The following is a 15,090-nucleotide window of genomic DNA, read 5'->3' as shown; positions in this document are numbered from 1 at the left end:
ATATCATCCCTCATCCGTGGCTAACCTAAGGTTCCCGGTATTGGTTGTGTCGGCCATCTTCCATAGATTTCTTCCAGATAGCCTAGCCAATCGTCATCCGGGACCATACAAGCGAAGGAACCGGCTTTACTGCCCAAACTCTCTTGGACTAATTTCCAGAACCCTCTCACATCCTTGGATTCAATCACCTCCAACATATTTGCCCAACATTTCTCTTCATACCTTCTTTTTTTATTCCGAGTTAATGTTTTATACTTTAACCTTAGTTGCTGAAGTGTCTGATATAGGTCCACTTTAAACATGGCCCTTACTCTTCTCTCCTTCTGTCTTATCAGGGCCTTAGCTACCCTGCATTCTTCGTCAAACCAGGGTTTCCTATTTTTATTAACTACATAGCTGCTCAGTCCTGACTTTTTTACCTTGAATTCCTTCTTGAGAGAATCTGCCAGCTTACCTATGGTCAATTCAAACCACGGGATTCCTGCATTAGAATTAATTTCTTCAGTTGGGATTGATTGTTGAATTAGCCCAAGCTTTTCTATCTGTTCATCTGATATACAGGTTGTTAATCGTTTGGGGTAATCCACATGGACCTGTAGAACTCTCTCTTTACTTTTACATTTCGGAATGCGTAATTCTAACTTCAAAGGGAAATGGTCACTACCTGTCATTTTTGCCACCTCAAAATTTCTCATTTGATTAAAGCACCAGGCCTGACAGAACATATAGTCTATTGGGCAAGGTTGCTGGCCCCTCACAAAAGCCTTTTCCGCGGGCTGGTCTTGCTGAAATCTTCCATTTGCACATACCATGCCCAAGGACCCCATTAGCTGACTAAGTGACTCACCCTGCTGTGAGAGCTCCCCCGTTGGAAAAAGTGCAGCTTCAATGTTATATGCTTCTAGCAATTCTTTGTGCCAACTATCTACCTTTTTAGGGTCCAATCTATGGTTAAAATCACCTACTACTAGTACTAAATCCTTCAGATGCTTGGCACTAGTTGACTCCAGATCTTCTTTCAGTTTACCCAAATTCTCCTTATATTCATGGGCCTTTCCCTTCTGTATATACACATTTATAATGCATATTCCCTCATATCTGGGATCTGCCTTCTGCAATAAGATTCTGCAACCTAGTTCCCAATCACTAAGTATTTTTAACCTTTCCACCCTCCTGACTATCTGTGTGGAAATTAGCGTTAATTGACCCCCTGATGGCCTCCCCAGATTATTTTTCTTTGCTGCTTTAGAGTGTTGGGCAAATCCTTCCATAACTAAGGAATTTAGGGTATCGTCACACAGCCATGTCTCCTGAAGGCACACAATGTTGTTACTCTTTATAATTTTATCAAACTCGATCTGTGTTGATATTTTCTTGTAGCCATTTATATTCCATGATAGAATTGAAAGGCTGTGTGACGACCCATTCTCCTAATCGATTTCGCTTAGAAATCCCTCCTCATCGTACTCCCTAGATTCTAGGGGTGCTAGGGGTTCCTATCTATTTCTAGCATATATACCTTCCCCATACCCTGCAGCTTCACAGTCAGTTACAGTGATTGCAATATTCTCCTTATTATTCCAGTTCGAATTGATTAATCTTATCTGCCGTAACCCTAGACCAGCATGGTTCGTCAGGAAATACTGTCCCTGTATTTCCTATTTCGTTACCAGTCTGATCCCCTCCTTTTGTAACTCATTTTTCGCTTTTTCCACTGCTTCTTTCACCCAAGCAGAATGAAAGAGGACTTTAGTCTCTTCTCCTGTGCTGCTTGCAACAAATCCTACTTCTTTGAGGTCCGATGTACCAATACTCCTAAGACTTGCACATTTACCCATTATGTATAAAAGCTGAGATCGATTTAATGGGTTTAGTTTCCTAGCTTTTTCCCCCCTTTACCACCATTTTCAGGTTTAAGGAAAATCCATAGATCGTTGGAGCCTGTTTGCCTGGCCCCGTGGTTAACCCCCTTTGAGGTAGCTTCCCTTTTCATAGACATTTGGTTCCTCTTGTTGTCGTCAATCGCTACCCTACTGCACCTTGGCGTTTCTCGAGATCCTGAAGGCTTCCTTTTCATACTTTCCTCCTCTATAACCTCTAACTCCCTTGTTATAGGAGCCAACCCACTTTTATTAGGCTTTGGTTTTACTGATCTGTTCCATTGTTCTTTCTGTTCCATTTGTGGCTTTACATTATTCACCTTTGATCTCTGAATTTTTCCCCCCTTGTTACCTCCTACTTCCTTCGTTTCTCCTTTCCCTCTACTCAAGATCCTGGTAGGGTTTTTTTCTAGGCAACTTTTTATACGAGTAGCCTCGATTCTCGGGAATCTACCCGTATGATATCTCATTTCCCCCCATTTTTTCACAATCATTGGCTGCCTAGATATATATACTGATGGTACCTCTTTCATTAAGTTTGGGGCCCCTAGCACATCTTCCTCCACCTTATTACTGCCGTCCCCCACCTGGCTTCCATATATTGGCCTAGCCAGGGCTGGCATTAAACCTCTAATTTGGGTCAGCTCACCCAAGATTGCTTTTGACTGGTCCCCCTGAACTTTTAAAAGATCGTTATTTACAATGGAAACCTCTAGCAAGCCTTGCAGGGTTTTTTGGAGGATCCACATAACCTCAAGCATAGAGGTGCTTGAGGCTCCTGTAACCTCAAGCCCATGCAGTGGTGATTGCAACTGTTCCTTTCCTAGATGTTCATTTCCTAGATCAAAGGAGCAGTTCACTTGTACATTCCCGTCCACATTGTCCTTAGTTTGCTTCGTAGTACCATTTTGAACATTTGAGCTTAGACCATTAGTATGTATGGATACGTCATCTCCTTCGTCCTCTAAATCCCCTTCAAGTGACTTCTGGAATAATCTAGGTGAAGAAGACAAACGTGGGTTCAGCAGTACTCCTGATAAATTAAGGGTGGACTGATTCAGGGAGGCTAAGACATCGTCGCTCCTGGACTCAGAGTTTATGTCTATATCTATGACAGTATTTGGCTCTTTACTGGTTACATCCTTCCCCTTAAAGTGTTTTTCCAGAAAGACTTTAATTGGGTTTGATACTGACGAGTCATTGCTTGTTCCTTTTGGCTACACGGATGTAGGTGTTAGTGGCAAGGATTGGGTATCTCTTAAGGCTTGTTTCTTTATTCTTGCCGGCTCACTCAGCACTGCATCCGGACTACCTGTCTCATTATCATCCCCGGACTCCGAGGACTTCTTCTCTGGCTTTTTCCCCGTTTTTAAATTTTTACGGCCTCTTGTTTTAGCCGGTGCCATTTTTATTAACTTCTATTTCTTCTCCGGGCTCTGATTAGCACTGATAAGGCCTGGGGTGATGGTATTTCCTTCCATTTCCGCTGTTACGGGGGAGAGCAACTCCTTCTCACCAGGCTTAGCTTTTTGTATTGAGGGACCAAACTTACAATTTTCCCGTATTTAAATTACGAGGAGAACTTGGATAGACTACACCCCACTTACCTCTGTTCCTCCGTCTGCCGTCACACACACTCAAAACCACATGTCAAGGTCCAATGATCCACAAAGCCTTACTGTGTAGTCCAATCTGCGCCTGGGTACACAGATTTGTCAGGGCCCTCCTTCTGCCGGGCTACTGAATCAGTAATCGTATTTGAATTTCTTATTGGCGCCTTTTCCTCCAACTCCTGCAGGGTCTGCAGCCGAGGTTCGCCAAGATTCGTCTTCGCCCAGGCTCACAGGCTAACGAGCCATTACAGCGCCGTCCCGACGAACTTCCGTGTATCCTCTCCCCAGGGGAAGTGTTTTGGGCGTAATGGGAATGTTTCCTTCCCTCCCCGCATCTACTAACTGCTGCGGTTCTTCGATGCTGATGGAGGACACGAGAGTCACGAGAGCCGTGAGCCGCAGGAGCCGTAGGAGCCGTGAGAGCTCGCCTGCGCGTTGGGCGCGTTCGAGCGTCAGCGTCTCGCTGCAGCTGCAGCTGATGAGAGATTCCGGTAACCGTCCTGAGCGCTTGGTGTGTGGCAGCCGGTAGGGAACAGAAGCCAGAGTTTGTGGGTCGAAAACTGTTGTGTCAGGTCATGTTGAACAGTGTCCAGTCCCCCAACTCCTGCCACAGTCTCCCCACTGGTGACTGTGGACACCATTTCCTCCATATCTTCCAGCTCCTCCTGTGGCGCTGGACTCCCACTTCCAGTCTGCATTACTGCCTTCCGGTTGTTGGCGAGTTTCTGCTTGGTTTTGCGCTTCACATCATTCCAGCGCCTCTTCACCTCTTCCATTGTCCTCTTCAGCACTCCGACTGCATTCACCTTGTCCACAATGGACTGCCATATTCCATTTGTTGTTGACAATGACACAATGGAGGTCACAAACAGTAGTTGATGGTGTTCTACCACCTCCGTTATCAGGATCCTGTTTTCCTGCGGACTGAACTGCTTCTTCCTACTCTTCTTGTCCTTGCCCTTCCCTGACCCCGAGGTCACAGGCTGGTCTTCCAGTGGGCTTGTGGTGTTCTGGTTGTCCTCTGTACATGCTCCATTGTGCTTCGCTGCTGTTTGGCTTTTGTTTATACGTTTTCTTTCTACTTTTATAGTGATTTTTCCCGCCTGATGTGTGTGAATTGCAGACCTGTCGCTGGTTTTCATGGACTTTTGTATCGCGATTGGCCTCATCGCAACTTTTTTGGTGTTCGTGCTTCGCATTTTTGCATCGTCGCATTGATTTTAGCATGGTCATTTCACACGGTATTGTGAGTCTATCGCATGGTACAGCTGTGTTGAGAATACAATGTAAAAACTGCGTTATTTTCCCGCAATAGACTGCGATGTGAAGAGTTGCGTTTAGCTAATTTTGCGATGATTATCACACGTTCTTGAGAATATCCCCCCTATGTATTGTTGCGCTTAACTTCATTGCGTAGCTACTGCTTTGGTTTGCAGCCATGAGACATACAAATGTAGTGAACCTAGAGAAAAGCTATTAGTAGATACTTCCGCCTCCAGTTATGTCTGCTACACCAATACTTTTGTCAAAAATCAGACCGCTGCTTAATAGGCTTCAAGATACATAGCTTTGCCTACATCATTACATCTCTGGTGCCATTTACGCTCTGTGAACTTTTGACGACTTTGGCATCTGCCAATTTCAGAAAAAAACACTTTCCACTTTTCATTTTGAGGGCAGTCTGATCTTGTTCACTGTAATCAGTTTGTTCTGAGCTTTGCATAATGTGTGATTCGGAGCCGCTGATACGTACGCACATCTGTAGGCTCCTGGTGGCTGTCGTTGTCATAACTGATGCCGCAGACAGCTCATTCAAGCCTAGAGTTGTTGAAAAGACACTTTTATTGCCATGATAGAGCACGCAGTTATAAACTTTATGGATTTCTGGGATTGGATGTCTTCAAATATTTTATGTTAAAGCCTAAGGTATTGCTCAGATTGTCCCAGGGGATTCAACCATACTGGTGGAAGTTCAGGCTTTTTAGATGTGCTATTACACTTTGAATGCCATCCCTAAAAACGTGTCCCAGCCCAGAGGCTGCAACTGTAGCCCCTCTTTGCACACCTTTCTAAAATGGAAGTGAATGAGTCAGATTCTACATTTGTTTTTCAGTACGTCACACATTTGAGTTTCAATTTATGGCACAGACACCAGGCGAGACAGTGTAGTAACTGGCCTCAAGCACGTGCTGCTGAACAATAGAATGTGTCCCGCAGGACACTACATTCCTCCCTAACTTTATTGAGGAACAAACAAAATGTTAGTCCAACCTGTGGGGATAAAAACAAACAGGTAACTAGATACCACAGGGTCTATCAGTCTTCTGAGTCAGGTGGTAGGAGCACCTCAGACATGAGCTAGTGACTTGCTCGGTGGGCACACGTAACCTGAGCGGTTCAGGACATGACCACTGGCTTGGAGATGTCCGCAGCATAACCTCAGTTCACTGATGATGACATATCTTGCGTGGCTCCCATCTCTCTGACATCGGTGATGGTCTGTGGTGAGTTCAAACAGTTCTTTACAGTGGGTTGCGTCATGAGTCTTGCTGGTGGTGGATGTCTTTGGCGTTGCTGCCTGAATTTAGCTCTGAGGTTCTGGCGGCACCTTGCGGGGTTTGTCATTCTCCCCGTGCTTTGCAAAGGTGGCAGGCAGGTGGCAGGCAGTGCTCTTCTATTCCCTTTGCAGAGTCCTGGGATGTAGAAATGCTGACGCCACTCCTACATGTGTAGCTTGTTATGCTGGGCATTGCAGGCGCTTTCGTTCCTGGGTGGGTCACACAGGCCATGCGTGGCTGTTTGGGCATGGGGACATTTGCAGTGGCGCTATAGGCACATGCCTGAGAGATCCTTTTCTGTTGGTGCAGATTACCAGTCACTAGGTGGAGCTGCTGCTGCAGTGTGAGGACTGTGGAGGCACCTCGTACTCGCACTGCGGCAGTCTTGCGCAAGTGAAAACCTCGTCAGAGGGGCAATGGTGTAGTGGGATTGTGGGCGCAGGGGCCCTCTTACATGTGCTACTGGTGTCAGTTCAGATGCGCCTTCCTGCGGATTTTTCTCCGAATCCGCCTTGTCTCTCAGGAGGCGGTGTGACCCTGTAGCCCCTGGGTGGTGTTGTAGGGTGATTCCAGAGAGGCCACAACAGCTTTCCTGACAGGAAGGGCTTCTGGAGAAATGCTGTCTTCTGCAGTGTGCTTCCTACTTCTTCGGTGCTGCAGTAGCAGCAGGTGGCCATCAGGGGCTCAGGATATTCTCTGCTACCATCCCTGTTCAGAAGTGACAGCCTCAGTACCAGGATGGTCAGTCTGCCATTTTCAGTGCTTGTTGCCTGGGAGAAGGTTGCTGATCCTGCAGGTACCTTGATTAATAGGGTGGCGGGTGCACTTCCCTAGGCCTGTTTGGTGCAAGCCACGTGCTTATCTTCTGGGCCATGGCTGACATGCGGTGTAGTGGGCAGGTACTAGATGGCGCTGTGGGCCTTTATGGCTGTCTCTGGTACTTTTTGATGGGACCGCGTCTCCTTCAATGTTTGTATAGTTGCGGCTGACTCCTCTTTTCAAACCCAGTCCCGGACTGTGCTGCCGGATGCAGAGATTTCTGGTGTGGAGGCGATGTGGCTGTAGCACTTCAGTGTTCATTTCACATGCTGCCAGCCATGCTGTCTTAGGGCCATCGGGTAGGCAGCTGCCCGTGAACTTGTTTACAGTGTGAGCGGCACAGGGAAGGTTGGACAGTTTTATTTCTTTCCGTGGAATTGTGGACTCTTGCGAGGGAAACGTTGATTGGAGTAGCACTGCTGGTGTGGCAGGCCTCCGGAGATGTGTGCGTGCGGGGCGGCCAACCCACCTGTTGCCGGTGCTAGTTAGTCCTTCTGGAGTAGATGCACAGTTGCTCCTGACGGCCAGGTGGCGTTGCCAGTACTTTGGCCATTTCCCAGAAGTTGACAGGGCATGGCGTGCAGAAGAGATCTCGCTCAGCCGGTGCGGCTGGGCACAGGCTCCTCTCTTCCCTAGGATACAAGGCTGCAGGTGTCCGCTCGGGGCACCACACTCACTCCGCTGTGCAGTAACAGGGAGGTCGTGCATCGGCCCGGTCTCACCTCACCAGGCTGTGGCGCCCTGTCGTCCCTGACCAGCTGCTGGGGAGGGTTCAGAGGTGAGTGCCGGTTGGTGCGCCGTTGGTTGCGTGATCCCAGCGGCTGGGATGCAGGGGTTGAGAGTGGGGTAGTGGGGCATTCAGGCTGTACAGCCTCTCCACGTCCTCCAATGGTGTGACCGACTCTTGTCACAGGCTGCTGCTGGCGGCAACGGGAGTAGTCGTATCGCATCACGTCCATTTTCCTTATGGGTGTCGGTGCAATAACGGCGGCGGGACGGCCTGTGGGCACCTCAGGGCATGGGCAGGGTATACCAAGGGCCAGGGCCTCGGGCACTTCCCGCGCAGCGCTAGTGGAGGCAAGTCTATGTCATGCCTCTTGGGCCACTGACCTTCCTCTGTCGGGCTGGCTGGCATCACGGCTGCAGCGGCAGCCATTTGTGGACACTGCCGGGACTTCTCCTGTGGTGCCGGTGCAGGTGCTGCAGGTGCTGGGTGGCCTTCTTCTCCCTCAGCCCGTCCTCCATCTTTGTACTGGCAAGTGGTATGAGTAAGCCACTGTGCAGGCAATACTGATCCTCCCAGGCCTAGGAGGCGGTGACCGGGTGACATGAGGAGCTCAGTCTCCTCCGCAGTTACAGGTGGTTGTAGACCCCTCGCCGAGGGTTCCACTTGCCGGATTTATTTCCTCTCCCACGAGGAACAAGGAAGCAGAGCAGCAGACATACGGGGTTAGCTACCTGCCTCGTTGCCAATGTGGTGTTAGGCCTCAGGCCCACATTACGTGAATGGTAGACACAGACACCAGACGAGACAGTGTAGTAACTGGCCTCGAGCATGTGTACCCGGGCCCTTTTATTGACGGGGCCACGTCACTCGTGGCACCCGTGATGGATGGGTGTGAGGGAGCAGTGTGTCCAGCCCTTGAGGGAGTGGCTGGGATTACAGCTTCCTGTGGAACACTAGAACGTGTCCCGCAGACTCTACACTTGTCCTGGTAGCCCAGCTCTAAGTCGGCCGTAAAAGTATTTGGGCAATTTTATTAGAACAATGCATGTTGGGAGCGTTAGTTTACTTTTGCATGTTTAAAGTTTAACGAGGGCTAAAGGATGCCGATTTCATCTTCATATTTATCATTAGCTCAGGTCAACTTAGCTGAAGATTCTGTTTACATGTTCAGAGCACTTAGAAAGCTAAAAGTGCAGATGGTATTTGCCTATTTCGGCTTAGACCTGAACAGTGCATTGTGGGAGATGCAGTCTCCAGCTATCTGTTTTCTAGCATCATAGCATCTTTATTACTAAGTGCAGATTCCAGCTTTGGACCGACCAGTAGACCGGAATAATAAATAATGAATATTTTCATTACACAAGCCTATGAATAGAGAATAACTTTGAAATTGACAATTGTTTCTTGGGACCAATTCCATTACCGTTTCATCGGCGCCCAGCTGTTCCATGTTGCCCTTACAGGCCACAGCTGCGGATTCTAAAAGTGCCTCGCACATATCTAGTTACAGAAATATAATCACCAACCAAGATGATTCTTCCCAAGACTGACATTATTTTCATCACCAACAAATGACACACCATATAATATCAACATCGAAACCTGGCTATTGGCGATGATACAAATTCAAAAATACATTTGCAACAGTATGATACAGAAAAAGTATGCAACAAAAACAACAAAAATCGATGTCTTAAAATTGCATTTTAGTACAGCATACAACATTTTACAAAGACAGTTCAATGAAGTAGTTCAACTGGATATGAAAACATCTGTGAAAACGATAGTAACTGTGGCTGTCGCAATGTCAACATTGGTGACAGTGCTGTGGGTTTTAATAAATACAGAGTAAAAAAATGTGTAATTAGCAGCACACTGGGTTGGCTTAGCTCCTAACTAATAGCACAAACATCGCTCAATTTGCATAAATTAAAACGTTACCATAATACTGACCTATGTTAGGCCTGGGTGAAATTCCTGTTCCCCCATCAATTCCCGACATTATTGCAGAACAGTACATGTCATGATTAACATTTTTAGCAGGGGAACACAGGAACAATGCACAATATGGAGCCTAGCTTGTAAAATGGCCGGAAGATACATCTCATGCTAAAATACAGCACTAAATGCAGGTTTTGCTTTTTGCAAAATTGCACATAATTTCACTGAATTCTTAAGTAATTAGGCAAAAGCAAAATAAATGTATTTCGCACGCCCCAAATATTACTACTTTACCTTACTTTTTGGACTAGTGCCAGGCAGACATAAAGTAAACGGTGCATCACCAACCCATGGACTACGGGGCATATTACCAAGGGCCTTATCGCCGCTTTAGCGGGAATTTTTCCCGCTAAAGCGGCGATAATTTTATCGCCCCATTACCTAGCTGTTGCTAACACCAGTTAGCGACAGCTAGTACGAGATGGCGATCATCTTGGGGCCCACTTTGCATGTCAGCGATAATTATCACTAATGACATGCAAAGTGGGCGTGCCAAGATGTTAGCGACTGGAAACAGTCGCTAACATCGCTATCTCCTATTACCTACTTTTGGAAATATTCGCGCTAAGCGCGAATATCTCCAAAAGCTAACGCCTGCCCAGAGCAGTTCATAGCCATGTTATCCAATGGTAGGTGGATAACATGGCTAAGAGCATTAGCTCAGTAATGCATGAATATCGCTGACTTTTCAGCGATATTCATGCATTTCGGACGATTTTTATCGCTTAGGAGATAAACCTTGATAACAGCAAGGTTTCTAAGCGATAAAAAAAGGCGAAGCATGGCGATAAAATTATAGCCGCTAACCAAGCTTAGCGATAATTATCGCTTATTCTTGGTAATATGCCCCTACATCTTTTAAGTCCAGGATACACAAGTGATAGAGCGGATCCTCCAACAAGCACTGATCTCTGAGAGGTCTAATTTATTAAAGGTACTCATATATCCGCATGTAAACCTATCACTATATAGGGTTGCTGACTTCACCAGCTCAAAGTAAATTACGAATAGCTTCCGATTAAGCATGGGCGGAAAATCCGTTACGCTCGCGGATTTTGCGGATTTTCGGGAAATCCGCAATCCGCGAGATTTGCGAATTTCCCGCAAAATCCGCAAATCCGCGAGCAGCGGATTTTGCTCGCGCTGCTCGCACTGTTCGCGTGAGTTCGCGCCCCGCGAATAAGTGCAAAATTGCAGAAATACGATCTTAGCAAAACTGAAAGTAACTACTTACCAGGTTCAAAAGTTCAGGCACATCATTAGTAGCCATTTCCTGTAGTGCTTCCTGAGGGGCCCCTCCAGAGTTCAGTTGCCAGTTGAAACTATTATGTGACCCTGCTCTGAACCTCAGAATAGTTACACATATGCCACAAAGGTCCTGAATTACAGCTAAGGGAGACAAGCAGGAGCCAGGCTGGAAGTTAAAATCCATTAATCAGCCCCTAATTCATTATTGTCAGTTGGGGCAGGGCAGGTGTTGTAACTAATTTTGCAACAATGAAAGCACTTAGCAAGTGCAAAAGATCACTAATCAGGGCGCACTAAGGAAGCAGGTGCCAGCTAAAAAAATATTCTGTGACACATTAATCAGCCCCAAATTAATTCAGGTCACTTGAGGCAGGGAAGGTGTGCTTTGCTTTGCCGAAAATAATGTACACTGGACAACCAGAGGGTGTGGTGATGAAACAGAGGGTGGCATGGGTGGGCCAGAGGGTGGCATGAGTAGTCAGAGAGTGGCAGTGGTGACAGAGAGTGGCAGTGATGAAGAAGAGTGTCCCAAACAGGCTGGACACGTAGAAACAACAAGTTCGCAAAACTTGCGACCCGACAGGTAAGTTCGCAAATTGCGAAATTGTAAAAACCCTCGCGAACTGGCAGAAACACGGGCGAACACAAAAAAAAAAAATCCGCAAATTCGCGGGAATTCGCGGATTTTGCGGATTGCGAATCCGCAAATCCGCAAAATTCGCGGATTGCCAATCCGCAAAATCCGCTCATGCTTACTTCCGATCCTTATTTTGCTTAATTTCCTTTCATCCCCAGAGTGACTCATTGTCCTTGCTGAGTTGTGAACCTTCAATTTAAACATACATTTTGATTCCACACTTCTTCCACCGCATGGCTATTTAATAAACATCCCAATGACTCATTAAAGCTTTCTGTGCATGATAGTTAACCCCAGTGATTATCTACCTGTGCAACACAAGCAGTGAATGTATATTTTCAATGTTTGGACTGCTTACTTACAAACTGCACGTCTCCTAATTCGAGATAAAACCTCCATTAAGAAGTTGTGGGACTTAAAATAAATAATTGCTTTAGATGTTTGCACCCTACTATATTCCCCATCCTCCATTGCGAAAGAGGAGACCATTTTAGGAAAATAGATATAATTTTAATTGAAAAACATTCAGTAGAAAAGAAAAACTGTAGCCTCTAAACTTTCAATTAAATTAGCACACGTAATGTCACACCTAATTGACAATTCCTTAAAAATGTGTCTTTCAACTCAATGACCAGGTAAATGTTACCCCAAGGTGTGTGTTTGTATATATCTATATATGTATGTACGTATGTATGTGTTCACCCCTTGTGCATGTCATGAGAGATTCTGCGTCCACTTACTAGATGTCATAAGTTTAGTTTTCTATGTATGCATTGCATTGGGAGATGAATATACTCAGTGCAGGTGGCGAGGGAGCCTATGAGGCATTTGAGGTCCATAGGAATCCGATTAAACCTGATCATATCGTCTGGAGATGACGACCACCTAATATCTATTGGTCATCTGCGGCCAATTATTTTCTCGTTAAAGTTTTAAAGGACTGATATAGTTGGAGTTTAGAATGCTTACATGAGATACATGGGAAACAGCCACTACAACGAAGCCGTTTCCACGAATGCACTAACCACGCATGCTTTACAACGCATGCGTGGTTACCACTATAGCCTTTACCACGCATTCCTTTACTACGAAAAACGTAGTAAAGGAATGTGAGTTAAAGGTCGGAAAAAAATGGGGGGGTTGGGGGGTCTCCCCCCCAAAAAAAAACAAACGAGAGGGTTTAATAAAAAAAAAAAAGAAAACTTACCTTCAACACGCTCTTCTGTGCCTCTGTCCTTCATGGAAAGAGCCTCCCTAACAGACGTGATTACGTACGTGCGTCTACGTACTCCATCAAAAATAGAGAAAGGACCACTTTGAAGAAGGAGAATACCGTCGAAAGAAAATGTAAGTGCATGTTTTAATTATAATAATTTATTAGGTTAGGCATAATTTAAAAAACATGTATAGATATCAACTACATAATCAATCATGCAGTCGGTTTAACATGAAAATGCAAATATCATGCATAGTTAAACAACGAAAAACGTAGTTAAACTATGCGTGGTAAAGGCATTTTCGTGGTAAACCATATGCGTGGTAATGGCATTCCGTTGTAACGCATGCGTGGAAAAGGCATGCGTTGCAACGGAATGCGTTGTAACATCATATAACCGAGATACATATGGTACTTAGGTTGCAACTTGCTGTCTACCATCAGCTTCTCGGCAGATTTCGCCCTCTTAGATAAATCTCCCTAGCCTGGCAAGGCAGGCAGACAAACCACAGACCATGTCAGAAAAATAGGCCTCTGACCTATAAAGAGAGATCCCAGTTCGACGTTATACTCCATAGAGTCCCGATTGTTGTGATCCTGTGCAGATGATTTTTCTCATATGTCATGTTTCATTCTCAAGTGGATCTTCATTGGTTTTAACATCATATTGAAAGTGAGAATACCAACATCATGTACAAAATGCAATCAAATATCTTTCTCATCTCAAGGTGGAAACAGATAGCGTCAGTGCTTAATTTTGTAAAATACTTAGTGCCGGGGCCCTCGACAGGCGGACACTAGAGCTTGCACCATCCGTTGCCTGAGGCAGCACTGCCAATGACAGTACCAACACACTACTAATCATCACACTCTTAAAAGTGTGACAGTTCATACTATTGCAGGCCCGCAAAGCTATAAGAATGGCTTTGGAGGCAAATAATAATAATCTGAAATTGAAATTGAAATAATAAACAGAAGTTGTTGTGCTCGTACCTAAACTGGCAGACACCACTACCATGTGGCAGACAGTCATAAGCTCTTGTGCTAGCAATTAAGTGCCTGTGCGGAGCACCGGAAAGCAACGGCATAAATTAAACACTGGCAGTGAGTCTGATTGAGTCCTTGTGGATGATGGCTATCCCTCCTCCAGGTTTGAGTGGGCTGTCTTTGTGGATCATTTTGTAAACGTTTGGGATTGCTGTGGCTATATCTGGGCAGAGGGTTACTTGAACCAGGTTTCGGCGATGAAGACTGCATCTGGTTTGCTGATTGTGATGGTGTCCAAGATTTCCATTGACCAATTGTTGAAGGATCTGATGTTGATTACCATCTTAATGGCTTATCTATGCACTTACAATTTCCAAAAATGCACTTGGAGATTGTAGGGTCATATCCACTCAGGCATATGTGTTCACACATGGGATATAGTGCACACTGCCTTAGGGCTGTAAGGCCTACTGTAGTGGTGGCTTACCTATAGCTCATGCAGTGTCTGTGGGCGTGGAACACAGAGATGTGAGCTATGTCGACTCTTCAGATTTCTCTGCATCAAGACGTGCAGCCTGCAATGGAAGAGGGGTCCCCTTTGGGTGGCACAATTTGTGCTTCAGCCCTAGTGGACCCTGTTCAGTCCCAATACCCTAGGTACCAGGTGTACCATTTACTTGGACTTAGAGGGGTTGCTGAAGTTGTGCCAATTGTGGTACAGTTTTAGGGAAAGAACACTGTTACTGGGAAGCTGGTTAGCAGGGACCCAGTACACCTCAGTCAAGGTTGCATCAAAAACTAGGTTAAAAGTGAGGGGGGTACTGCAACAAGAACCCAGTTTCCCACACAGCCTCTCCTTGAACTACTGTACATTCTTACCTCTTTCCTCAATGGACAGAGCGGCTATTGCCAAAATGCTGATCCTGCCTAGATCACTATACCATATTTCTACACTCCTTGTGATCTTGCTGAACATATTTTTTACAGACTTAAACAGCCTTTTATCAGACTTGATATGGGGGCCAGGCAGAGAGTGGCCTGGTGAAAACTACACAAATCCCCACAGAGGGGAGGATTGGGAGCTCCACACTATAAACTGTACTGCATAGCAGTACAGATGCAGTGGCCAACTCAATGGCTCGCACCCACCACTAACCCAGCGAGGGTGGTTATTCTGAGGGAACTGTAGGGATGAGCAATCACAGAGTGGCTGCTCTACCCTTACAGACCGACTACCCCAGTGGACAACCTAGCCAAAGTTGGCAAACACTGCTTCCACACATATGTGCAATCCACAATGAATACTTCACCCTACTCGTTAAGCCTCCCACGATGGTCACTCCTTAATGCACATTGGGTTGTTGAACACCAAAACACTTGACATCTACATGCACAACACTTGGA

Source organism: Lissotriton vulgaris, chromosome 7, assembly GCF_964263255.1.
Source record: "Lissotriton vulgaris chromosome 7, aLisVul1.2, whole genome shotgun sequence".
NCBI classification, from domain to species: domain Eukaryota; kingdom Metazoa; phylum Chordata; class Amphibia; order Caudata; family Salamandridae; genus Lissotriton; species Lissotriton vulgaris.
This window is presented reverse-complemented; position numbering follows the sequence as displayed.